Here is a 27,820-nt window from a genome sequence, read left to right as displayed (position 1 = left end):
TAACACTTAGCTCCATTGTACTACACTTGTGGGAGATAAAATTCCTTTTTCTTCTTTTACTCTTACTCTGAAATGCCACATATATTTAAGAAGAATAGAATGAATTGAAAAGAATATAGGGTTTTATTTTAGACACAGGTTCAACATTGAGGATTTAAAACAGCCTTGTAGATGAATTAATAAAAACATTTCATCTTAAAATTGCAATGATTGACAGCTTTTAAATGTTCAATTCTCTAACCCTTTCCTGGGTCCTTAGTAACAAGCATATTCAAAGTGCCATCAATCTAGATTTGACAAAATAGTATAAATAAATTATGATCAAAGATTAATACTTGGGATGACAGGTACATTTCTGATTTGGTGAATTATAAATGACACTTTTTCTAGATGATAATGGACAGTTAGGTAGTGCAGTGAATAGAGCACAGGTCCTAGAGTCAGGAAAACCTGAGATCAAATCTGGTCCCAGACACTTACCAAGCTGGTCGAGCTACTTAACCCTGTTTGCCTCAGTTACTCATTTATAAAATGACCTGGAGAAGGAAATGGCAAACTATTCTTGTACCTCTGACAAGAAAACCTCAAATGAGGTCACAAAGAGTCACAAGTGACTGAAATAACGGAACAACAAAAACATGATGACAATGCTCCTGACTCAGAAGACTTGGCTAAGATACTGTTACTGGATTGTTTCTTCACTATAATTTGTTTAAAATAGTATTTCAGGGATCTGTGATAGCATTATTGTGAATACTCCTTTTACCTATAAATTGTTGTGGCTGAAAAAGCAACATCATCTGAAGAAGGGAGAACTTTTGGTGGAAAGCCTCTTTAGATTCACCTAGGCTAGTACTTAGACAAAAGGCTAGTTTAGTGCTAGATTCATATTTGAACTTTCCAGAACATTCATGCATTTGGTATAGCCCATAGATCAATCTATGGTCAACTTAATAAGAGTAGGTCTTTAGTGGAGATTTTACTAAAATAATCAAAATAATTTATTCATTATTAAATATTTTAGAACTAGGAACTGTAAGTGGAGAATTTCCTTGATCCAGTCCTTGCTTTCTAGGAAAGGACAATGAATGGACAAGCTATGCTAATGCACACAGAGGTCAGCTACATACATATGATAAAACATAAGTAACATGAATAGTATAAAATACTTAAGTAATTCTGATATGTAAAATAAAGTAATTTCTTAGATGATGATGATGATAATTCACATTTATATGATGCTCTAAGGTTTACATTGTGTTTTTATGATGGTGTGAGGCAGCTAGCATACATATTATTATCACCATTTTACAGATAAGGAAACTGAGGCTTTCAGAGTGACTTGATCAAAGTTGCACCTTAAGACAAGATTTCTCCTAGATCCAAGACTAGGCATTTTTTGGGTGTTCTTTCTAGTGCTAATGATATAACTATGATTCTAATAGTAACATCAGTTAGGTAGTGGACAGAGCATTTAAGCATCAGTCAGGAAGATCTGGTCTGAAATTTGACCTGTTCACTTCTAGTGTGACCCTAAGGCAAATCACTTAATCCTGTTTACCTCAATTTCCTCATCTGTATAATGAACTAGAGAAGGAAATGGGAAATCACTTCAGTATCTTTGCCAAGAAAATCCCATATAGGATCATGAAGAGTAGGAAATAACAGAAAGGACTTAACAATATATTAATACAGGCCAGAAACCAAAATGTAAAGTAATGTGGAGTAGAAGAGAGGATGCAAATTAGGAAAGCATAAAGGGGGTGGATATGGGGAGATTCTGGAGAAACAAAAGTAGGAGGTATATATCCAAGCAAGGGTACCTGCTCAATCCTAGAAAGCTTTCTTAAGGAAATTAACTTTCAGAAATGGTTTAAATGACATGAAACAACCAAGCAACTTGAGCAACAGTCAGTGAATAATGTTATGTTTTTAAAAAGCAATGGAATCTCTGAAGATAACTCAAAAGAATGAAAATTCGATATCTACATTCTAATTATGTTTTGTAATTTTAGAGAAACTATGATAAGATCTAGGAAGTCATGCAAATTGTCATTTTCATAACCAACTTCTCAAGTCAATGATTTTCTTAACAAAAATCTCCACATACCTATATTTTTCAAATAAATCACATAACATGTTTTGGTGTCTTAAGGGTAACTTAATGGGAAAAAACAAGCTAAAGGTACAAGTAACTTATGGTCTATAATTTTGAGATATGTCTATAAATTGTTCTTTTCAAAAAAATCTTTATAAACAATTCTTTTATGATTGATGTGGGTGTATGAGTATTTGTTAGGTAGTTGAGAACCAAACTTTTGTTAATAACTTTACTAGGAAGAGAACATTTAGTCCATTCTTTGTGTTTTTACGTAGCTTTTTACTCTTAAGGTTTCTATATGAAAATGTCTGAATAGATTAGGGTAGTTAGTATATAAGTGCTACCAGTCATAATATTCTCATAAAGATACTCTTAAACATTCCTGATTCATATCTGGCCACTGGATTCATATGGTTCTGGAGGAGAAAGTGAGGCTGGTGATTTAGCACACTCAAATCCAGTTCATGTGCTTGCCATGGTATCATCTACCTGATGTCATGGTTGTCTTCAAGAACAAAGGACAAGCATCATCATCCTTGAATAAGATTAGAAATTGTTAAATGATGGTAAAGAAGACAACATTTTTCTTCTCTGTTTCTTCTCTATGATGCTGGGGTCACTATTTCTTCTGTCATGTCCAACTCTTTGTGATCCTTTTTGGAGTTTTCTTGGCAAAGATTCTTGTGGGATTTGTCATTTCCTTTTCCAGATCAGGAAAACTTTTATTTCTGTAACCCTATCCTCTAGGGTTTCTTCTTCTCCATTAATGTTCATAGGCTGGGTATTCTAGGGGATTATTGCTTCAGATTCAAGGTTCTCTGCTGATTTGCATTCCTAAGGCTATGCCTTTACTTCATTTATACAAAGAATGAAACAATCCTTCCTCTAAAGGTTCTTATACTTTAGAGATCTATGATTGCAACCTTTCCTAGGGATAGCTAAATTATAATGATTTCCCTGGCTAAAAAGTAGATCAGCTTAGATAACTTCTTAAGGACCCTTAGACTATCTCTTTCATTTAAGATTTTAGTTAGGAAACCATTGTCTTGCACTAATACCTCATTGTGATGTGCTACCAATGGCTATTCCAGTTGCAAATTCTGACAGGTTTAAACACTGTGAAACTTTCCTGTATCATCTCAGCATCTAAGTGAGTTGATCATCCAAAAACCAGCTTAATTTAGTTTATTGAGGCTTAGTTAATATTTTGTGATTGACAAAAGGGATTCATGAAGATCATCTATTTGAATGCTTAATCATTTTTTTTAGTCATGTCCAACTTTTGTGACCCTTTTTGGAGTTTTCTTAGCAAAGATTCTTGTGGGGTTTGTTATTTCCTTTTCCAGATTTTTCCAGATCAGGAAACTGAGGCAGAGTTAAATGCTTTGGCCTGAGTCACATAGCTAAGTATCTGAGGTCAGATTTGAACACAGGAAGATGAGTCTTCATTTTTTTTTTTTTAAGATTTTGTAAGGCAATGGGGTTAAGTGGCTTGCCCAAGGCCACACAGCTAGGTAATTATTAAGTGTCTGAGGTCAGATTGGAACCCAGGTACTCCTGACTCCAAGGCCGGTGTTCTATCCACTGTGCCACCTAGCCACCCTGGAAGATGAGTCTTCTTGATTCCATATAGAACACTATGCACTGTGAAATCTAAATACCCAGAAACAAATGAGATAATATTTATAAAGTGTTTAGTTCGGTGCCAAACATATAGTAGGAACTTTAAGATATTATTCCTTCTCTCCCCCCCCATAAGGAGCACTAGGTTTGCTATTGGTAATTGGCACTCACAACAAAATCATACATTCTAGGAAAGGGAAAAAATTAAGAATCATAATATGCAAAAAACCCCCAGATAACAAGGATAAATCGCTTTATGAAACATTATTTTTTTTTCTCAGAAAGATATTCATCTTGGTTCTATACAATTTTAAGACCGCTTACTTGGGACTTATTCAATTCATTCTTTAGACTGCTTTTCCATCTGCCTTACAACTCTAATTATTGAAAAAAATGGCAGATAGGTAGCTGCTGTATTCCTTTTCAGATAGGTAAGCTAGAGGGAGGATTTTCTTTAATTTGGTCCCTATTTCAGGACCAAGACTGTAAGCCTCACCACATTATCCTAATCTTACCTTTGTGGTTTACTGAGCCTGGGGTATAAACACATTCTTGCTTCTTGAGTGTTCCAGTTCCCATTATGTAGTGTCATGCAAATGTAAAGCTTTGATATGCTTCAGCTGTGAAACCAGAATATTTGGGTGTGCAGGGGGTGGAGAGGGAATGTGCCCTCCTTTGCCACAAAAACAAAACAAAACAAAACATTTTTATCCCTCTGACATGAAAAAATTAGGGAGTTGGACCAGATGATCTCTAAAGTATTTTCTAGGGAATTTTATCCCCCCCCCCACTTTTATTTCTGTAACCCTATCCTCTAGGGTTTCTCCTTCCCCATTAATGTTCTTTGGTTGGGTGTTCTAGGGGATGATTGCTTCAGGTTCAAGGTTCTCTGCTGATTTGTATTCCTAAGGCTATGCCTTTACCTTTTACAGTCAATCAGTTAAAGCAATTAGCTTAGAGCAAAAGCATTTATGGGTAGGTAGTTGGTAAAGTGGATAGAGTTCTGGGACCTAGAGTCAGGAAAACTCATCCCTGAGTTCAAATCTGACCAGATATTTAATAGCTGTGTGACCTTTGACAAGTCACTTAACCCTGCTTTCTTCAGTTTCTTCATCTATAAAATGAGCTAGAGAAGGAAATGGCAAAACACTTTAGGATCTTTGCCAAGAAAAACCTCAAATGAGGTCATAAGAACACTTGAATGTGACTGAACACCAACAAAAAGACATTAATGAAAATGAACAGTAAAATTGGTACCTATAAAATGTTCTCTATTTACCAAAATAGAATAGCATATATTTAATTGATCAGAGTAAACTCTCTTAAACTTCGGGTGTATACTTCCACAACATCACAAAATATTAGTGGCAAGACTGGGCTTAAGCATAGAATACCCTTGCAGTAAACCCTTAAATGCTAGTTGATTGTTGACTAATAGGAAAAATGACCAAGGCAGCAGTGCATACATGTGGTCCTGCAGATCCCCATTGTCTTTACTGTGTCTTTATGTCATTTCCCTGGGTGCAGTATATTTGCTAGGCAAGTCATTTTTGGTCATCTTGGTTCTGTTCCTCTTCAAAGTACTACTCAGATTGGCTATTTAGATGGACTTCTCTCACTTGTGCTTGGTGTTTCCTTATTGATGAGCTACTTTGCTAGAAGACAACATTATAAATGGGTGGCAAGGAGGGGAGAAGAAATTCCCTCCCTCCTTGCTACTCTAGAAAAGGTACAAGGGAAAAAGCAGAGTAATTTTCTCTCAAAAGCTGGGTTCTTTCTCCATAGCTAGCTCTCTTCACTGCCAACTCTCTAAAGAAAACTGAAGATGATCCCTTTAAGAGTCCAATGTTTTTGCAAAGTTGAACAGTTTGCTTAAAAATATCATTCTTTTAAAATATTTTTAGCAGAACAAGAGGATTATTTATGAAATCATAAATCTTTATTTTAAGGGAAGGTAGTGCTCTAGTGCAATGTTGTCAGATTCAAAATAAAATCATCTCTGCAGTCCAAATTGACTTGGAAAAAAACCAACCAGTAAATCAATTATCATTTATTGATTGTCTACTAGGGGCTAGGCAGTCTGTTAAGTGCTGAGCATACCAAAGTAGGCAAAAGACAGTCCCTGTCCTCAAGGAACTTACAACCAAATAGGGGAGACAACATACAAATAGATACAAAACAAGTGATAAATAAGAAATAATTAGCAGAGGGAAGGCACTGGGATTAAATGAGATTAGGAAAAGGTAAGATTTTAGTTAGAATTTAAAGGAAACCAGGGAGCTCTGCAATCAAAATAGAGGAGAGATAAGGATCCAGGTATGGGGGCAGATAGAAAGAATGACAAGAACTGAGAAATAGATCATCTTGTTCCTAGAAAAGCCAGGGGACCAGTTTCACTGGATTGAAGATTATGTGTTGGAGAATAAGATGAAAGAAGACTGGAATGGTAGGGACAGGACTAGGTTATGAAGGACTTTGAATATCAGAGTATTTTGTATTTGCTTTTGAAAATTATAGTAAACTATTGGACACTATTGAGTGTTGGGGATAGTTGAAATAGGGAGCCACAATAAAGGATATCCTCAGTGGAGGGTGGAGGGAAGGTTGATGCTTTAGAAAAATAACTTTAGCATCAGAACAGAGGATGGAGTGTAGTAGAGACAGGTAGGCAGACACACTAGTAGGCTATTGTAAGAGTCCAGAAGTCATAAGGGTCTACAGCAGAGTGGTGACAGTCTTAAGGGAGAAAAAAGATGACTTAAGTTTCTGAGAGATTGGGAAAATCTATTGGTATCCTTTTTTTCTAAAGAGGATCAATTACATCACAGGGTGACATCTTTACTGGTACATGAATTGGCTTTAAGTGAGCCAGAGTCACCCAGTGTGTCAGCTTCACTCTCTCTTCCAGTCATTGACGGCCAGTGGAAACACAAAAATCAAAATGATTGTCCATGGGCCAGGATGTAGTGAATGACCTTGGTGTTTTTGATGTTGAACCAAACTCTAAGCATTCCACAGTGCCTGCTTCAGTGACCTTCATAGAGTTGTAACAAAATGTTCCTCATCTGTCTATTCTACTGGGGAAGTCTTCTCATACTTTTAGATAGAAAGTCTTAGGTTTGAATCTTGTCCGTTACCCTCAACCTGGTTTAGGCCAAAATGATTTTACCAGGGTGTGGTCCTTTCATACATTATGGTTTCTGGGAGCCCTAGGTGAGAATTGGGAGACTGGACAGATACCAACATTGGATGAGCAGTTCTTTAAAGGGCCCCACAAACTGTTCACCAAAGGGGCCAATCCTCCCTAAACACCTCATACATATTGCCCTCTACAGTAATAGAGAAAGTAGGAGGGCCAGGGAAGGGTTGGGGGGGGAAAGATAATGAGTTTGGTAGTGAAGAAAATGAGTTTCAGAAGTCTACCAGAGGAAAAGTAGATATGAGAATTCAGCATTGAGATGAAGTCGTGATAGAGAAGAGAGTCCAGGACAAAATCTGGAAGAACACCCATGCTTGAAAAGCACTCGAGATTTAGGAAGATATAACCAAGGAGACAGAGAAGGGGTCTGTCTTTCAGTTTTTCAAAGAAGACCATGACATCAGGAAAGTGATGTCGACAAGCACATGAATTATATTTGAGTGTGTGTGTGTGTGTGTGTGGGGGGGGGGACTGTGCTAAGTCACCAGCCTCACTTTCTCCCCCAGAGCCATCTGGGTCCAGAGACCAAATATAGATCAGGATGACTGGAGATGCAAGGCAATCAGGATTAAGTGACTTACCCAAGGTCATCCAGCTAGTAAGAGTCAAGTGTCTGAGACCAGATTTGAACTCCTGATCTCCTGATTTCAAGGCCAGTGCCCTATCCACTGTGCCACCAGAGATAGGTAGGAGGAAAAACAGGAGAAAATGTCCTGAAAACCTAGGAGGAGAATGATCAATCACAAGTGAACATTATCTATATGGTATTATTTTATTTACTTCTTTAAACATTTTCCAATTGCAATTTAACCTAGTTCAGCCAGCACTGAGAAGCATCTCTAATGAAGCTTCACTTAAAATGCAGGTCTGAAAAGAATAAAAGAGACTTTGAAAGGGAAAAGGGAAAACCTTCAGACACAAAAAAGGCATTCCTTGTCCTAGAAAGGAGAATTGAAGGCCTAACAGAGGCAAGCATATGTTTATCTTCAGCCTCAGAAAACCACCGAGGTGAAGTGAGGACAGTGTGGTGAGGCATAGTGCCAGGCCTTGAGATGGGGAGGAAGTTAAAGAAAATCCCTCACCCTAGCCCAGATAAGAATCTTGCTGGAGAACCTGAATGTGGAGAGGATTAAGGAGGTGTCTCACAACTGTGGCTTAAGGGGCCTGGTTTTTTGTTTTGTTTTGTTTTGTTTTGCAACCACTAGTTAGAGCTGTTAAAGTGATGAAAAAGTAGGATAAAGGATGTCTAGAGGAGGGTGTTTCTTAAATGCTTATCAAATAGGCAGCAAGCAAAAGATTGTGCCTCCAGGACATAGATTGTATTCACACCTAGCTACTCCTTTACCTAAAATTGCCAGAAACTGGGAAAGTGAAAATGACTAAATTGAAACTAGATTCCACAAGGCCACAAGAAGTGGCTTATTGAGGGAAGGGACTTTTAGCTAAAAAAAATTCATTCAAAAAACTAAGACTTGTTGTAGCTGTTAGATTTTAGGAACATTTCAGGAAATGAGGGGGCCCAGAATCCCCCAGGTTATCCAGTGAAGTAGGAAAAAGACAATAACTCCTCACTGGAGAGCAAGTCCAGGAGAATGTAGGATTGGCTTGCCCAACAGAGATAGTATCCTCAGAGGAGTACAGTGATGAGCAATCAGTCCAGTTTGGTTAGCAGCAATGGAGTTAGGTGAGGAACAACACAGTTACTGAGTGACCTACTCAGCCACAAATTGGCCTGGCTATAGTTGAGACGTTATATACTACAGTGAAAAAAACTCAGCTGGACTACTGGACTGTCAGAGAAACTATACGCTATAAAGAACCAGCTGAGCAAAACAATAACGTGGAGTGAGCTTCATGAGAATGCTTTGTAGAAAGAAAGGACACTGAAACCCTGCTATCCTAGCCTTGTGCATTGCCTTGGTCCTGTTGTTAGCTAGGGTTGGCATTGCCAATTTAAGATCGAGAGTTTTGAATGGTGAAAGAATTCGCATACAACCCTGGGGCCTACAAAGAGTACAGATTAAAATCTGTTCTCCTCCTGGAGAAGTAGCAAGCACTTTGAGGACAAGAGTAAATAACAAAAGACTAGGGGAGATTTGTTTGAGAGACTGAGGGGATGGCCAGGTAGAGTGGAAACTGGGTGGAGACTTTGGAATCTGCACCTTGAGGGGAGTTAGGCTAAATTTTTATAGTTTTGTCCATTATCTGGGTATTGAAGGGTCTGGAGACTGAGGGCAAAGGAGAAATCCTTCCACCCTTAAGACTGAAACCATGTAAAAGGTTGATAGTTGGTGGTGGGGTGGGGATGAGGATAAGTCACAAATGGAACTGTTAGGGCTGAAAAGCCCCTCAGGACCGACAGAGACCCCCAATCACCGCAGAAGGCCAGACTTGATGCAAAAGCAGGAGGATTTATTAACCAGCGCACTGGGGCTCAGTCAAGAACTGGCCCCGAGCTGCTCTCAGCACAATCTTTTTATGTCTGAAAACCGCAAGGGGGATTTTTCTTTGTGGTTTAACGAGTTGCTGAGTGGGGACACGTTCGCAGCAGCTGAGTTCCTCGTTGTCTAGAGTTGTTTGTCTAACAGGATGTTTCCCAACCACTTGGTCCTTAGGTTTCGTTTATCAAGAACTGACACTGTTATAGAAAATCGAAACTTAGGGAGACTTAGGGTGGGGGAGCAAGGTGGGCCTAGGGGGGCCGGTTCACGGCCGCTTCATTCCTCCCTTTTCCTATTGGAAGTTTGATTCTTCAAACTCTAGGGGAAGCTCGTCGTCTCGGGGGAGGGTCTGATACCGCTGACTGAGGATCATAACATGGACAGCACTAATTTGATCTCTAACAAATTCCACTAGGCGGTTTATGACGCAGGGACCTATGGTGAGCAGTAGCAGGAGAATCATGAGGGGGCCAATGAGGGTAGAGAGCAGGGTTGTGAACCAGGGGGAATGGCCGAACCAGCCCTCGTACCATCCTTGGTGGGATTCCCTCTCCTTTCTGCGATCCTCCAGCCGCCTCCGGAGGTTTGACATGGAGTCTCTCACTACCCCTGAGTGATCGGCATAGAAACAGCATTCCTCTTTTTATCCCTCCCCTCAGAAGGGCAGACATAGAAGTTAGCTTTTCCCAGGGCACTGCGGGCCCATGGGTTGCTGCACCCCGTGGTTGTTTTGGAGATATAGTCCTTAGGGAGCCCCCTCATGAGTGAGGTCAGGGATTCCCCCCCCCTTCCAAGCCCGCTATGAGGGCACAGAGCTTAGGGGTCAGAGTGGGCCACCAAGTCCAAGGGGGGTGTACTTCAGTGCTACTCCAGACGTGCTCCCCCGTTTGGGACCACACCTGCCAGGTCAGCTTTTGGGGCATGTGGGGGTTTGGAGAAGGGCTAGCTGGGGGAAGTCCCAGAAGGATTGTCACTATCATTGCCTGCCCGACAGAGGCGTAGCTGGAGGGGGTACTCAGTTCTTTTGGCCGTCCATGCTGAATCAGGTGGCTGAGCAGGCTTAACATGAGAAGCATGCACTCAGGCAGCGACCCCATTGACCTTGACAGCGGTAGGGGTGGTGAGAAGCACCAGGTATGGACCCTTTCACCGGGGTTCGAGGTTGGCCACCTGACGAAGTCGCAGACCTGGAAGCGATGCGACACCTGTATGTCCCTGGGGGCGTAGGCAGCTGCTATTTTTCTCCAGACTCCCCGCTGGACGATCCCAAGAGCTTTAAGCCTGTCAAGAAGGGAAGAAGAAACCGGACAGAGGGAAGGAGTAACCATCGCTACTAAAGGAGGGGGAGGGGGGAAACCCGAACAGGATTTCAAAGGGTGTGAGCTGTAAGGGCCCAGGGGTGTTCCAGGCCCTGAACAGGGCATACGGTAGGAGCACTGTCCAGTCTTCCAAGCCAGTCTCTATAGGCAATTTTGTGTTAGTTTCTTTCAGGGTCCTATTCATCCTTTCCACTTGCCCAGAGCTCTGTGACCTATAAGCACAATGTAGTTTCCACTCTGTCCCCAACCTTTGCTAATCCCTGGCTCACTTGGCTTATGAAGGCCGGCCTGTTATCTGACCCTATCATTTTGGGTAACCCGAACTGGGGAAAGATTTCATGTAAAAGTTCTCTTGGCCACTACAGCAGCCGTCTGTATTTTGTGTGGGGAGCCTCATCCCACCCTGAGAAAGTATTCCACAAAAATTAGAAGATACTGGCACCCATATTTAGCTGGTTTCATTTCTGTAAAGTCCACCTCCCAACAGTTCCCTGGTCGGTCTCCCCTTACCCTCCTTCCTGCTGGAGATTTCTGTGTAGGGGCATTCAGCAGTTGGCAAGGTTTGCAGTTCTCAGTCACTTTTTGTGCTAGTTCCCTAAGCCCTGGTACCTTGTATGGGGTGGCCCGAGCTAGGGCTTCAAGTTTCCTATACCCCAAATGAGTCAGATTGTGAAGATGCTGAAGTAGTTGAGTTGCCTGTTCTTCTGTCAGCTCTCGTGTTCCTGGTGTGTTGTGGGTCAGTTTCACAGAATGCTCAGTGTTTTCTTCTTAGAGGAGCAGAGCGGTGGGCGTAGTATGGGCGGCTAGCCTGGCCTCCTGGTCCGCTCTTTGGTTACCACTAGCTACCTCTCCGTTCCCTTTCTGGTGTCCCGGGCAGTGCATGATTGGCAATGGAGGGTCTTGTTTTCACTAACCCCAGTCCCGCTGTTTCTGCCCGGGCATTGGGGAACTTAGTCACCCATTGGGAGGCTAAGCTGACTCCTGATGATGATGGGGGCAAGCTCGGATAGAGTCGGTGTCCGTCCTCCAATCTTAGGGTAAGTGCGGCAACTTCTTGTCCTTTCAAGATAACGGAAGGCCCCTTCGGGCGGAAAGCGATCTGCGCCTTCAGTTTAGTTAGCAAATTTCTCCCTAATAGAGGGGCAGGGCATTCAGGAATGACAAGGAAGGAGTGAGCCACCTCCCCTGTTCCCAGGTCCACAGTTCGTTTGGTGATCCAAGGGTATTGCTGGTGGCCAGTAGCGCCTATCACCCAGGATTTTTGCTAGACATAGGCCCCTTGGGGTCCAGTAGGACAGAGTATTGGGCGTCAGTATCTACTAGGAACTTTACAGGTTTCCTCTCTGCATATCCCTGACTTTCCTATTCTGAGTCGGTTCCTAATGCCAAGAGCTTAGTCCCTCCTTCTCTTATCTTCCTTTTAGGGCATTCTTTCTCTTCCAGTGCCCAGTTTCTTTACAGTAGGTGCACGTTTGGCGACCCCTCGCCGATTTCTCTCCCCCTACCCTGTATGCTTTCTCCTTCAACTGACCCTGCTCTCCCCCCACTGCTACCAGGATGCGGGCCAAATTCTTCTCCCTCCTCTTCTTCTTTCTCTTCCCTCCTCAGTCTCTCTTTTATAGTACACCTTTTTCGCCTCCTTGACTAAGTCTTGTAATGAGTAGTCCTATAAGCCCTCCACCCTCTGTAGCTTTCTTTTGATATCATATACAGGCTGACCAATAAAGGCCATTGCCACTGAGGCCCGTTGGCTATCTGCCATCGGGTCAAAGGGTGTAATTTGTGGAAAGGCATCCATTAGTCTTCTCAAGGAAGACAGAGGGTGGTGGTTCTGTGGGTCCTTGGAGGACCTCCCTTACCTTTGCCAAATTAGTGGGCCATCTGGCCGCTCCCCTCAGGCCCGCCACAAGAATCTGGCGGTAGACTGTCAGTCGCTCCCTACCTCCAGCTGTGTTGAAATCCCAGGTGGGTCGAGTAAGGGGAAAGTGGTTTCAATCAGGTGGGGGAATTGCGTGAGCTGCCTGTCTGGACCACGGGTACCCTTTCCTCTGTGGTGAAGAGAGTCTGCAACAATCGTCCCAAGTGGGCTGATGAGAAAACATCAAGGATTCTACCGGCCCAGTGAGCCGCTGTTAGAGAGCGGGGGTAGTTAGTTTTCCAATTATAGAGATCAGAAGAGGAGAAGGGCTGGATACAGAGGAACACAGGAGGTAGGGCTGGGGGGGTTTCTCCATCGGCCATAGCGGGTGGAGGGGGACCCAGCACTTGGAGAGGGAGGGCCACTGTGGAATCGGGAGTAGCCGCTCGGCATCTGCGAGTGCCAAAGGCTGGTCCCGGAGCCTCAGGGGCTGAAGGAAAGCATCAGGGTGAGGGGGAGGGAGCGGCTCATGAGGGAGGTGTCCAACTGTAGGGTAAGGGGGGTGATGGGGATTCAAGGAGGAGCAAGTGGAGGCTGGGGGTTTTGGGCAGCCTTAAGAGCCAGGGTTTTAACTAGAGGAGGGACCCAGGGTTTGACCCAAGGGGGAGGGTCTTCCACCAGGTCCTGCCACACTAAGATGTAAGGTTGTTGATCTGGGTGGCCCTCCTTCCGTGTTTGGGATACAATTCCTTTCACTGTCAAGATAACAGACCGATTGAAGGTCCCATTAGCTGGCCACCCCACCCCAAAGGTGGGCCACTCGGAGCTGCAAAAGGATTTTCCATGACCCCTTTTTAATACCACCGACAGGTTATGTCCTCTGACTCTTACTTCAGCCCAATGTCCCAGGGTGAGGCTAAGAGGGTTACTGTTTGTTTGTCCCATAACTTCAAAACATAAGATGGCGATACCTACACACAAAACGTACAAAAGAGTAAGAAACTTGGCCTGCAGAGACCAATCGAAGAGGAATGCTGCACGACCTGGGCGTCTTACTTCCAACAAGGAGTACGCGTCCCCGGCTCTCCCCCCTTCCCCGGGGCGTCCCCCAGGGTGACAACTGTGGTCCCTTGACACGTCTGCCGACCACGGACCTGCTGTCCTCACGGACAGCAGGAGTTGTCCCAAAACAGAAACCAGAAGCTAGACTCAAGCGAGATACAGATAGAACAGGGACTGACACACCGACACAGACAGTACATAGATTAGGATGCCTAGGCAAGTGTCTTACCTCCAAGGCTGACTCCTGGAGTGGAAGGGGGTCCCCGTGTATCCCGCACGAGCCCCCAGATGTTAGGGCCGAAAAGCCCCTCAGGACTGACAGAGACCCGCAATCACCACAGAAGGCCAGACTTGATGCAAAAGCAGGAGGATTTATTAACCAGCTCGCTGGGGCTCAGTCAAGAACTGGCCCCGAGCTGCTCTCAGCACAGTCTTTTTATGTCTGAAAACCACAAGGGGGATTTTTCTTTGTGGTTTAACAAGTTGCTGAGTGGGGATACGTTCGCAGCAGCTGAGTTCCTCATGGTCTAGAGTTGTTTGTCTAACAGGATGTTTCCCAACCACTTGGTCCTTAGGTTTCGTTTATCGAGAACTGACACTGTTATAGAAAATCGAAACTTAGGGAGACTTAGGGTGGGGGAGCAAGGTGGGCCTGGGGGGGGGGGCGGTTCACAGCTGCTTCAGAACAATAGAAGTCAATTTACATCACAGGAGCAGATAATAATTTTTTTCAAAGTTTAACAATATAAAGGATTACAAAATCTGTTTCCAATTACATATCTCCTATGTTCATAACTTCCTGCATCATATTCTCATAATTCCCTGCATCAATGTGTTTACTGCTTGTATGTCTTACTACCATTGCATTTTAAGTTCTTGTTCACTCTGTGCTCTCTTGGACTTTGGACATATTTGTGGCAGAGTATTGCTCCCCTATGTCATTTGAGTAAAGGAATTTGCTAAAGAACTGAGTTTGCTGTCTGATCAAGGGAAGCACATTGGTGGGGTGATTTGGTACATCTAGAAGGATATTCACCACAGGGTTACTCCTAGAACCCTAGATGAGATAATAGCTATGCCTCCCAGGTCTAAATTGACTGGATGCTGTGTGGCTTTTGCTGGGGAATCCCTAAGGGAGATTTTACATTAATATAGATAGCTTCCCTTAAAAATGTTTCTAATAAGCCCAGTCTGTTATTTTCAGTGTTATTCTACTTATCTATGTTTTCTTTTGAATTTCCTTCTGTTCTCTTCTATGAATTTAGAAAATGCTTTAGTGATCTTTTGTTTAAATACCTATCTCTAGATCCACAGTCCTCCACAAAAGTTCCCTTCCCCCCAAAAACAAAAACACAACCTGTATGACAAAGAAGCATAGTCAATAAAAACAAATCCATACTTGTCTGAAAATTTATGTTTTGTTATGCACCTTGAGTCTATCACCCTTCTATGGGTAACATGCTTCATTCCTTGGGGAGTCATGGTTGGTCACTGCAGTGATCAGAGTTCTTAATTCTTTCAAAGTTGTTTTTCTTTACAATATTATTATTGCTGTATAAATTGTTCTAATGCATCTGCTTGCTTCACCTTGCATTAGTTTATATAATTCTTCCCAGGTTTATGTGAAAGAGGGTCTTATGAAACAATTACATATACACATAAATATATACAAACTTTACATACATATATATATGTATATGTGTTTATATATGTGTATATGTATATATGTGTGAGAAATATAGGATGATGGTCTTCACAGGATGTGGAGGGGAGCCTTAGGGAATCCATTACAATGGGGGAATGGCCCAGCCAATCACAGGAATGGAAGAGTTTTCCTAATTCCACTCCAGGGATACCAAACCCCAAACCGGTTCTCAAGTGGTCAAGAGTGACCTAGAGATCTTGCCCTAATGCTACTGAGTCTGTGCAATTAAGTTATTGAATATTAACCTACACATCCCCTGTGACAATTGAGGTTCATTAGCATATCATGGATTGTATGATGTGGGGGGTATCATATTAGGGTCATATCATGGAATGGGTGGACCTTTTAGATTGTAACTCAAACCCTGAGAGGACTATGAACATCCAAGAGGGAAGCGAACAAGTTTCTGAGGACAATAAATTACCTGACTCCTGAGACTAAGGTGTGCTTCGCACCTAGGAGTGAAGTACCCATACCTTGTAAGGTGTATCTTGCAAGGTTTGTGAATAAAATGTACAATTTTCTCTCACTCTAGCAGATTTTTCTTTTTATTCATCTATAACAATATGTATATGTCCTTTACTTTTTTAGTCATTACCCAACTGATGGGCACCCCCCCACCTTGTTTCAGTTCTTTGTCATTACAAAGAGAGAGAGAGAGAGACTATAGTTTTGTATATATGAGTCTTTTTCCTCTTTCTCTGAGCTCTTTGTGGTATAGGCCTTTTAGTGGTACCAAATAAACAAAGTATGAGCATAGTTTATTATTGACTTTTGGATTACAATTCCAAATTGCTTTCTAGATGTCTCGACTCCACACAACTCCACCAATAAATTATCAATCCCTTCAACAATTGCAATTTTCTATTTTTGCCATCTTAGTCAATTTGATCCATATGAGGTAAAACCCAAAGTTTAATGGCTTTTATTAGTTTAATTATTAGTGATTTTGTACATTTTTACATTTTATTAGTGATTTTGTACATTAGTGATTTTGTTCATGACTGTTGATTACTTGGACTTTTTCCTTAGAGAAAAAAAAAGTATGCTTATATCCATTGAGAATTTTTCTATTAGAAAATGCTAAATTTTTTTATAAAAATCCTTGGGATTTGACAAGCAGCTAACCACCCTATGATGTCATAAAATTGGTTTAATAGTTGTTTCTTATTCTTCCTTATCAAAGAAGTCAAAATAACATCACTATGTTAGAGATGAATTACAGTGTCTGACTGTGGCTGATCAGACCAATAGGATCTTAGAATGTTCTACCACAAGTCAAGTTCAAAGAGTCCATGTGAACACCTGTGGTGATTATTGTAAACGTATGCATCTCATGTTTCCTTTGAACTACTTCAATTCTACTTTGCTCATAGAGTACTATACCTGTGCCATGAGAGCACACCATGCTGGGTGGTCTTGTGCTAGATCCTAGGTCCTCTGTCAATGTCTCCCATGCTTCATAATCACTTCCAAAGTTGTTAAGAGAGACTTTCAAGGTATTTTGATCTCCTTGTGAGCACTTACTCTGTGTGAGTTCTCCATAAAATAATATTTTTTGGCAAACTGTGTCTGGCATTGGAACAAAGTGACCAGTCCATCATAGTTGTGTTCTCTGTAGGAACATTTGAATACTAGACAATTTAGCTTGAGTAAGGACCTCAGTGTCTGGTATCTTCTCCTGCCAGGTGATCTTCAGAATCTTATGAAGACAATTTAAATGGAAGCAATTCAATTTCCCAACATGGTGCTGGTAGACTGTCCAGGTCTCACAGACATACAACAATGAGTTGCATGATTTTCTCTTTGCAGATGATTGTGCACTCTGCAGCTTCTGAAGCTGAGATGGTGGGGTCAGCTAGGTGGTGCAGTGGATAAGAGCACTGGCCCTGGAGTCAGGAGTACCTGAGTTCAAATCCAGCCTGAGACATTTAATAATTACCTAGCTGTGTGGCCTTGGGCAAGCCACTTAACCCCATTGCCTTGCAAAACCTTAAAAAAAATTTTGACGCTGAGATGCAACAAAGTAGGGATTGATTCTTTGCTACTTGTGCTAATTTGGACCTTTCCAGGGAGGTACACATTAACAATGACATTGACACTGACATTGTGAGAGCTAGCTCAGTATTTGGGAGATTCCAAAACAAAGTATGGGAGAAAAAAGAGGTATTAGACTGACTACCAAACTGAAGGTCTACAGAGCCATTGGACTGACATCAATGTCATAAAATGTTTCTCAAATGAATCACTAAGTGTCAATACTTATAAAAACCCCAAATGATTTACTAATAAGAAGCTGCTTCTCTCCTAACCTCAAGAACCAAGATGATGAAAATGATTCAATTCAACAAATATACACATGAATGTATATATATATATATATATCGATGTATAGATCTACACACACATATATAAACATACATATGCCAGTTAATAATAATAGCTACCATTTACACAGCACTTTAAGGTTTTCAAAGTACTTTACATGTTAACTCATTAGATCTTCACAATGACCCAATGAAGAAGGTTCTATTATTATCTTTATCTTACAATGAGGAAACTGAGGCAAATAGGTTAAGTGGCTTGACAGGGTCACACAACTAGTGTCTGAGGCAAGATTCAAATTCATGTCTTCTTGATTCCAAGTCCTGAAATCTAACCACTGCGTACACACACACACACACACACACACACACACACACACACACACACACAAAGTCTATTTACTTAGCTTGTAAGGATATAGCTATCAAAAGTAAAGGGGGGGCGGCTAGGTGGCGTAGTGGATAAAACAGCGGCCTTGGAGTCAGGAGTACCTGGGTTCAAATCCGGCCTCAGACACTTAATAATTACCTAGCTGTGTGGCCTTGGGCAAGCCACTTAACCCTGTTTGCCTTGCAAAAACCTAAAAAAAAAAAAAAGTAAAGGGAAGAATACATGATACAATATGAAAGGTATTAACGATGTCTTCCTGTGCCTTTTATTATGTTGAGGCTCACTGTAGGTGGTCTCAGTCACAATAGATTACCTGAGATGAATGAAGTCCAGTTGGGTCCACTTCTCCCTTCTATTGCTTTAATTCTTTTTTTTAATTTATTTTTATTAAAGATATTATTTGAGTTTTGCAATTTCCCCCCATCTTACTTCCCTCCCCCCACGCCCCCACGGAAAGCACTCTGTCAGTCTTTACTTTGTTTCCATGTTGTACCTTGATCCAAATTAGGTGTGATGAGAGAGAAATCATATCCTTAAAGAAGAGAAGTCTAAAAGGTAACAAGATCAGACAATAAGATATCTCTTTTTTTCTAAATTAAAGGCAATAGTTCTTGAACTTTGTTCAAACTCCACAGCTCCTTATCTGGATACACATAGCACTCTGCTTTGCAGACAGCCCAAAATTGTTCCCGATTATTGCACTGATGGAATGAGCAAGTCCTTCAAGGTTGAACATAACTCCCATGTTGCTGTTAGGGTATACAGTGTTTTTCTGGTTCTGCTCATCACACTCAGCATCAGTTCATGCAAATCCCTCCAGGCTTCCCTGAAATCCCATCCCTCCTGGTTTCTAATAGAACAATAGTGTTCCATGACATACATATACCACAGTTTGCTAAGCCATTCCCCAATTGAAGGACATTAACTTGATTTCCAATTCTTTGCCGCCACAAACAGGGCTGCTATAAATATTTTTGTACGAGTAATATTTTTACCCTTTTTCATCATCTCTTCAGGGTATAGACCTAGTAGTGGTATTGCTGGGTCAAAAGGTATGCACATTTTTGTTGCCCTTTGGCCAAAATAGCTCTCTAGAAGGGTTGGATGAGTTCACAGCTCCACCAACAGTGTAATAGTGTCCCAGATTTCCCACAGCCCTTCCAACAATGATCATTATCCTTTCTGGTCATATTGGCCAATCTGAGAGGTGTGAGGTGGTACATCAGAGAAGCTTTAATTTACATTTCTTTAATAATTAATGATTTAGAGCATTTTTTCATATGGCTATGGATTACTTTGATCTCCTCATCTGTAAATTGCCTTTGCATATCCTTTGACCATTTATCAATTGGGGAATGGCTTTTTGTTTTAAAAATATGACTCAGTTCTCTGTATATTTTAGAAATGAGTCCTTTGTCAGAATCATTAGTTGTAAAGATTGTTTCCCAATTTACTACAATTCTTTTGATCTTGGTTACATTGGTTTTATCTGTGCAAAAGCTTTTTAATTTTTAACGTAATGGAAATTATCTATTTGGTTTTTGGTGATGTTCTCCAACTCTTCCTTGGTCATAAACTGATTCCCTTTCCATAGATCTGACAGGTAGACTAGTCCTTGATCTTCTAATTTGCTTATAGTATTGTTTTTTATGTCTATGTCCTGTAACCATTTGGATCTTATCTTGGTAAAGGGTGTGAGGTGTTGGTCTAATCTAAGTTTCTTCCATACTAACTTCCAATTATCCCAGCAATTTTTATCAAAGAGGGAGTTTTTATGCCAATGGCCGGACTCTTTGGGTTTATCAAACAGCAGATTACTATAATCATCTCCTGCTTTTACACCTAGTCTATTCCACTGGTCCACCATTCTATTTCTTAGTCAATACCAAATAGTTTTGATGACTGATGCTTTTATAATATAATTTTAGATCAGGTAGGGCTAAGCCACCTTCTTTTGCACTTTTTTCATTAAGCTCCTGGCAATTCTTGACTTTTTATTTCTCCATATGAATTTACTTATAAATTTTTTTTATTCATTAAAGTAATTTTTTGGAATTTTGATTGGTAGGGCACTAAAAATATAGTTTAGTTTTGGTAGAATTGTCATTTTTATTATATTAACTCTACCTATCCATGAGCAGTTGATATTTGCCCAGTTATTTAAATCTGATTTAATTTGTGTGAGAAGTGTTTTATAATTGTTTTCAAAAAGATTCTGAGTCTCTCTTGGCAAATAGACTCCCAAGTATTTTATATTGTTTGAGGTTACTTTGAATGGGATTTCTCTTTCTAGCTCTTCCTGCTGTTTCTTGCTAGACATATATAGAAAAGTTGAGGATTTTTGAGGGTTTATTTTATAACTTGCAACTTTGCTAAAATTGCTAATTGTTTCCAGTAGTTTTTTGGATGATTTCTTGGAATTCTCTAGGTAGACCATGTCATCTGCAAAGAGTGAGAGTTTTGTCTCTTCCTTCCCAATTCTAATTCCTTCAATTTCTTTTTCTTCTCTAATTGCTGATGCTAACATTTCTAATACAATATTGAATAGTAGTGGTGATAATGGGCACCCTTGTTTCATCCCTGATCTCATTGGGAATGCCTCTAGCCTCTCTCCATTGAATATAATGCTTGCTGATGGTTTCAAATAGATACTGCAAATTATTTTAAGGAACAGTCCATTTATTCCTACACTTTCTAGTGTTTTTAATAGGAATGGATGCTGTATTTTGTCAAAAGCTTTTTCAGCATCTATTGATATAATCATATGGTTTCTGATAGGTTTGTTGTTGATATAATTGAGTATACTAACAGTTTTCCTAATATTGAACCAACCCTGCATTCCTGGAATAAATCCTACTTGATCATAATGTATTATCCTAGTGATGACTTGTTGTAATCGTTTTGCTAAGATTTTATTTAGGATTTTTGCATCTATATTCATCAGGGAAATAGGTCTATAATTTTCTTTCTCTGTTTTAACTCTTCCTGGTTTAGGTAACAGTACCATATTGGTTTCATAGAAAGAGTTAGGCAGAGTTCCATCTTTCCCTATTTTTCCAAAGAGTTTATATAATATTGGAACCAATTGCTCCTTAAATGTTTGGTAGAATTCACTTGTAAATCCATCAGGCCCTGGAGATTTTTTTAGGGAGTTCAATAATGGCTTTTTGAATTTCTTTTTCTGAGATAGGGTTGTTTAGGTATTTAATCTCTTCTTCATTTAACCTAGGCAACTTATACTTTTGTAAATATTCATCCATTTCACTTAGATTATCAAGTTTATTGGCATAGAGTTGGGTAAAATAATTTTGAATTATTACTTTAATTTCCTCCTCATTGGTGGTGAGTTCACCTTTTTCATTTATGATACTAGCAATTTGGTTTTCTTCTTTCTTTTTTTTAATCAAATTGACCAGAGGTTTATCAATTTTATTGGTTTTTTCATAATAGCAACTTTTGGTTTTATTTGTTAATTCAATAGTTTTTTTTTGCTTTCAATTTTATTAATTTCTCCTTTAATTTTTAGAATTTCTAATTTGGTATTTAATTAGGGATTTTTGATTTGTTCTTTCTCTAATTTTTTGAGTTGCATGTTTAGTTCATTAATTTCTCTTTCTCCAATTTATTCATGTAAGCATTTAGAGCTATAATATACCCTCTGAGAGTCACTTTGATTGAATCCCATAGGTTTTGGTATGTTGTTTCATTATTATCATTATCTAGGATAAAGTGGGTAATTCTTTCTATAATTTGTTTTTTGGTCCACTCATTTTTTAAAATGAGGTTATTCAGTTTCCAATTTGTTCTGGGTCTATATCTCCTTCGCCCAGTATTAAATATGACTTTTATTACATTGTGATCTGAGAAAGATGTATTCACTATTTCTGCCTTTCTGCAGTTGTTTATTAGGTTTTTATGTCCTAGTACATGGTCAATTTTTGTATAAGTTCCATGTACTGCAGAGAAAAAGGTATATTCCTTTCTATCCCCATTCAGCTTCCTCCATAAGTCTACCATATCTGTTTTTTCTAGCAATCTATTTACCTCCTTAACTTCTTTCTTGCTCACTTTATGATTCGATTTATCTAGATCTGATAGAGGGAGGTTGAGGTCTCCTACTAGTAGAGTTTTGCTGTCTATGTCTTCCTGTAGTTCTTTCAGCTTCTCCTCTAAGAATTTGGGTGCTGTCCCACTAGGTGCATATACATTCAATATTGAAATGACTTTATTGTCTACGGTACCTTTTAGGAGAATAAAATTTCCTTCCTTATCTCTCTTAATGCTATTTTTGCTACTGCTTTGTCTGAGACAAGGATTGCTACTCCTGCTTTTTTTACTTCAGCTGAAGCATAATATATCCTGCTCCAATCTTTTACCTTTACTCTATATTTATCTCTCTGCTTCAAATGAGTTTCTTGTAAGCAGAATATTGTAGGATTCTGGTATTTAATCCACTCTGCTATTTGCTTACATTTTAAGGGAGAGTTCATCCCATTCACATTCAAGGTTATGATACTAATTCTTTATTGCCCTCCATGCTATCTTTCCTCTGTTTGTATTTTTCCCCCTTCCCCCCTTATCCATATTCCCCAGTATTTTGTTTCTGAATACCACCCCCTTCAGTTTGTTTGCCCTCCTAAATCACACCCTCCTCTTCTTTCTTTCCCCTTTCCCTTCCCTTCCTTTTGTTATTCCTCCCTTTACCCCCACTCCCCTTCCCTTTCTCCGTCCCCCCTCCCCTTTTCCCCTTTTCCCCTTTTAATACTTGAAATGTTAGATGTTTTATAAGTTAACTGAGTATGTGTAGGTTGACTTTAAGCCACGTCTGATGAGAAGAAGATTCAGGTGTTTCTCCTCTGCTCCCTTCTTCCCCTGTATTACAATAGGTTTTTTGTACCTCTTAGTGTAATGAGATTTACCCCATTCAATCCCCTCCCTCCTCCCGTCTCTTTCCTGTCCCCCTCTTTAAGGAGGTAGTGTTTTTTAGATCATTCTATCTAAGTCATAGAAAATTCTGAGTGTCTGTCCCTTCTAGTTCAGTATTTTCTATCAAATAGAGTCAAAATTCCTGAGAGTTATTAGAGTCTTTCTCCCAAGTGGGGTTAAAGCCAGTTACATCCCATTAGATAGCAGTCTCATGGTTAGGTCATGAATGTCCATCATTTCTGGCTAGGTATATTCTCTCTGTTAGAGTTACAATTCTCAAGATTTATGAGAATCTTTTCTCCCCCCGCCCCCCATGCTGGGATATAGCCAGTTTCAACTTACTGGATTGCATTTTTTTTCTCTTTACTGCCCCCCCTTTTTAATTTTCTCATGTGTCTCTTGAACCTCTTGTTTGATGTCCAAATTTTCTGTTTAGCTCTGGTATTTTCATCAGAAAATTTTGGAATTCTTTCATTTCATTAAATGCCCATCTCTTTCCCTGGAAGATGAGGGTCAGCTTTGCGGGAAAGTAGATTCTTGGCTGCATTCCAAGCTCCCTTGCTCTTCAAAATATCTCATTCCAGGTCCTTTGATCCCCTAATGTTGATGCAGCCAGGTCCTGTGTGATCCTTACTGTGGCTCCTTAATATTTAAATTGTTTCTTTCTGGCTGCTTGCAGGATTTTCTCTTTTAACTGATAGTTCTGGAGTTTGGCCACAACATTCCTTGGTGTTTTCATTTTAGGATCTTTTTCTGGTGGGGATCGATGTACTCTTTCAATAACTACTTTGCCCTCTGATTCCATGATATCAGGGCAGTTTTCCATCACTAGATCCTGTAATATTAAGTCCAGGCTTTTTTTCTCTTCAATGTTTTCAGGAAGTCCTATAATTTTCAGGTTGCCCCTCCTCGATCTATTCTCGAGGTCAGTGGTTTTGTTGATGAGGTATTTTACATTTGCTTCTATTTTTTCTATTTTTTGATTTTTTTAAACTGACTCTTGCTGTCTCGTGGAGTCATTAGTTTCTGTAGACTCCCTTCTTTTTTGGGGGGAGGAGTTTTTTTTCATTAACTTTTTGCAACTCCTTTTCCAATTGGTCAATTCTACTTTTGAAAGAGCTTTCCATTTGACCAATTGAGGTTTTGAGAGAGTTAATTTCTTTTTGCATTTGCTTATTTGAGGATCTGAGAGATTTATTCTCATTTTGTAATTGTCCAATTGATGATCTGAGAGATTTATTCTCCTTTTGTTTGTCCAATTGTACTTTCTAATGTTTTGTTTTCTTGTTGCAAGGTATTAATTGTCTCTCCCAAATTTTTAAGCTCCTTCCTTATTTCTTCAAGGAAGTCTTTCTGTGCTGGAGACCAGATTGTATTCTCCTCAGAGGTTCCACTTCTGTCTGAGTTAGGGTCTTTCCCTTCCAGGAATTTTTCTATGGATCCACCTTTCTGCTGACCCTTCTTCATTTTGCTAAGACCTTGAGTTGGGGGAGGGGCTGGTTCACCAGGGCTTGGGATTACTAAAGGCTTTACTCACTGAGTGCAGTTTCTCTGTCTGGCCAGTAGGAGGTGCTGGTTGCTTTCTCTGGGGTGTCTGTGATCTTGGTTGAGAGGCCTTCTACCTTTTCTTGAAGGGAGGGGTTGGAGCTATTGAATTCTTTTGCTTTCAATCAATGGTGGGCTTTACTCTGGTCTGAGATTATTCCTCAGCTGGGCTGGTTCTTCTGTTCACACACCTGGTCCTGAGGCAGAAGTAGTTTGCATTTGTTTGTTTGGGAAGAGGCTTCAGCCACAGTGGACTCAAGAGTTCTTCAGACTAGAGGAGTCCAGTGATGGTGTCCGCAGCTCTCCTGCACCAGAACTCTCCCCCCAGCCCCGTCCCCAAGCTCCAGGGGAACAGCACCAACACCAGTGCCTCTGCTTCCCCACGGACCCAAGCCACTGTTGTCCAGCCCCACCGCTGATCCAGCAGGTCCAGCTCTTGGGCCCTCAGACTGCCGGTTGCAATTCAGCTGTTGATCTGGCTGATCTGGGGCTGATCCTCCCTCTGAGCCCAGACTCACCCACCTGAATTTGGCCAAAGCTGCTGTCGGAGACAAATCCCGAGGTATATGTTCTTTCTCCTGGCTTTTCTTTCTGGGTTTTGTGGGTCGGATTCTTTTAAGAGGTTTGTTTCATGTGATAGATGGGGAAGAGATCAGGAGACTTTAGAACTTTGCCTGTCTTCTCTCTGCCATCTTGGCCAGAAGTCCTATTGCTTTTATTCTTAAATTCTGGATGTACTCCAGGGATGCTTAGGTTATTGTCAAACTGGTCTACGTGACTTGGGGAATGTAAAAATTTTATACCCTTGTTTTCTTTTTTCTTCTTTCCTTTCTTTTCTGTTTTATGACCTCTTTTTGTTCATGTTCCCACCTAGTTTAATTCTTAATAGAACTAGATCACCAAGGCAAGGTGGTATTAAGGATGTCCTTTCAGATCTGGAATTGTTTTATCTGTTCTCATAAAGAGCAGCCCCTTTTAGATTTTGAGTGGGTCAGTGGCACTTTTTTTTAGGTTTTTGCATTGCAGTGGGGTTAAGCAACTTGCTCAAGGTCACATAGCTAGGTAATTATTAAGTGTCTGAGGCCATATTTGAACTCAGGTACTCCTGACTCCAGGGCCGGTGCTCTATTCACTGTGCCACCTAGCTGCCCCAAGTGCACTTTTTTTGCATAGCATTTTGCAGGATTTGAAGTCAATTCCCACAGGTAAGAGTCTTAAAATCTTGTGGTCTCACATCCTATTCTCTTATTTTCAGAATGTAAATTTTACAGAATTGAGAGTATCTAAATCATTGTTTGTTAAAGGAAAGTGCTGTAAGTTTTGAGTAGGATCTACTATAATCTCACTAAAATCTGAATTCTGGACAAAAATAAATATCCTAAAAGGGACTACTCTTTATAGGAATAGATGAAACAACTCCAGGTTTGAAAGGACATCCTTAACAGTACTTTGCTTGGTTGCAACCTATGTCCTTATTATCATCAAATGGGTTAGGAGAGTGAGTATCATTTGATCTGGTTCTACCTCATCTATCAATTCCTATTAATTTCATCCTTATCATCCAATTCCAAACTGTCCTTCAAGAAAAGTCCATAACCATTGAATAAAGGGAATTTGTTGTTTTTTTTCCTCTGATAGATATTGCTTTCATAGCACAATCTTTGCTCAGTGTTACTCTGGTTGGAAAAAAATTGGTTCTTTTCCAGATGCTCTATGCTTCCTTCATATTTTATCACAAACATAAAATTATTTTACTCAGGGAAAAGAGCCACTTTGGTTTATTTAATATGTTAGTAAGTTTTTTTTTAATTTTAGAAAGGTTTTATTTATTTTGAGTTTTACAATTTTTCCTCCAATCTTGCTTCCCTCCCCCCACCCCCCACAGAAGGCAGTTTGTTAGTCTTTACATCATTGCCATAGTATGCATGCATGGATCCAAGTTGAATGTGATGAGACAGAAATTATATCTTTAAGGAAGAAACATATAGTATGAGATATAGCAGAATTACATAATAAGACTACATTTTTTTAAAAAAATTAAAGGTAATAGTCTTTGGCCTTTGTTTGAATTCCACAATTCTTTCTCAGGATACAGATGGCCTTCTCCATCACAGATATCCCAAAATTGTGCCTGATTGTTGCCCTGTACCTGATTGTTGCCCAATAAGTCTTAATTAATAGAAAGGATTTATTAATCTACATGTACTTTATGTACCATATATGTATTATATATATAGAACACTCATTTGAGATAGGATATAGGAAATGAAATAAAATAGACTTCCGTCCCTCAGGGAATCTGCAAATACAAAAGGAGATAAGACATAGTTGGATAGTTATAATATAAATAGTTGTTACTGGAGCACAAAGGTACAAACCAAATTCTGTAAAAGTTCTAAGAGGGGATTATAAATGATGCCTAAGGATCTGGGAATACTCAATGGTAGAAGCATCTGGGTCTAGAAGGATGTAGATGAGTGACTATCAATGGGGAATAACCTTAGGAGAAAGATGCCATTAAAGGCATAGGAATTGAGTGAGCAAAAGTAAAGAGGTCAAAAATTTCCAACTCACAGTGGTTCTTTTCCTAAGTAAAATAATTTTGTGTTTGGGATGAAATATGAAGAAAGCATAAAACACCTGGAAAAGAACCAGTTTTTCCCTACCAGAGTAACACTGAGTAAAGATTGTGCTATGAAAGCAACATCCATCAGAGAAAAACAATGAATGCCCTTTATTTGCTGGTTATGGAATTTTCTTGGAGGGTACATTGGAAATTGCCTGATGAGGATGAAGTAAAGTCATTCAGAATAAAATAGTGCTGCAAAATAAATTGGCTAATGTTGAATTTCTTGACTCCATTTTGCCTCTGATTTTGATGAATGTTGATGCACCTATTTGCCATTTACCTAGCAGCAAAAACAACTCCATTCACTATTGACTTGGAGATATTGAATTCATTGATTTAGGTTATGAGGGAGAATTTTTTTCCAATGGTATTTTAAAAATATGGTTTCACCTCTGCTGAATGTCACATTAGATTCTTTGCCATGAAGCATTATTCATAAAGTATTTGTGGGGTCTGAGTTTTCTGGACATGTTAATTGTATCTTTGCAATTTGCTCCATCCAAATATTGGGAGTTTGATAGGCAGTGTGGCATGTTGAAATATAGAATTGTCCTTGTGGGTTAGAAAAATCTGGGTTTCAAGACCTGGTTCTGATGCATATTGGTTTTATGACTTTGGCCAAGTTCCTTAAATTCATAGTGCTTCAGAAAACTCTCTAAGACTATAAATTGCAGAGCAGGTGCTGACCTACATTGGG

At 40.1% G+C, this 27,820-nt stretch overlaps 2 pseudogenes; both read right to left on the bottom strand.

Annotated features, from left to right (window-relative positions):
* Positions 1 to 9,332: 9,332 nt before the first annotated feature.
* Positions 9,333 to 12,927, bottom strand: LOC141492992 (uncharacterized; annotated as a pseudogene).
* LOC141492993 (uncharacterized) lies at positions 12,093 to 12,924 on the bottom strand (annotated as a pseudogene).
* Positions 12,928 to 27,820: the final 14,893 nt, after the last annotated feature.

The sequence above is a fragment of the Macrotis lagotis genome, chromosome 7 (genome assembly GCF_037893015.1).
Source record: "Macrotis lagotis isolate mMagLag1 chromosome 7, bilby.v1.9.chrom.fasta, whole genome shotgun sequence".
Lineage (NCBI taxonomy): Eukaryota > Metazoa > Chordata > Mammalia > Peramelemorphia > Peramelidae > Macrotis > Macrotis lagotis.
This window is presented reverse-complemented; position numbering and strand designations above follow the sequence as displayed.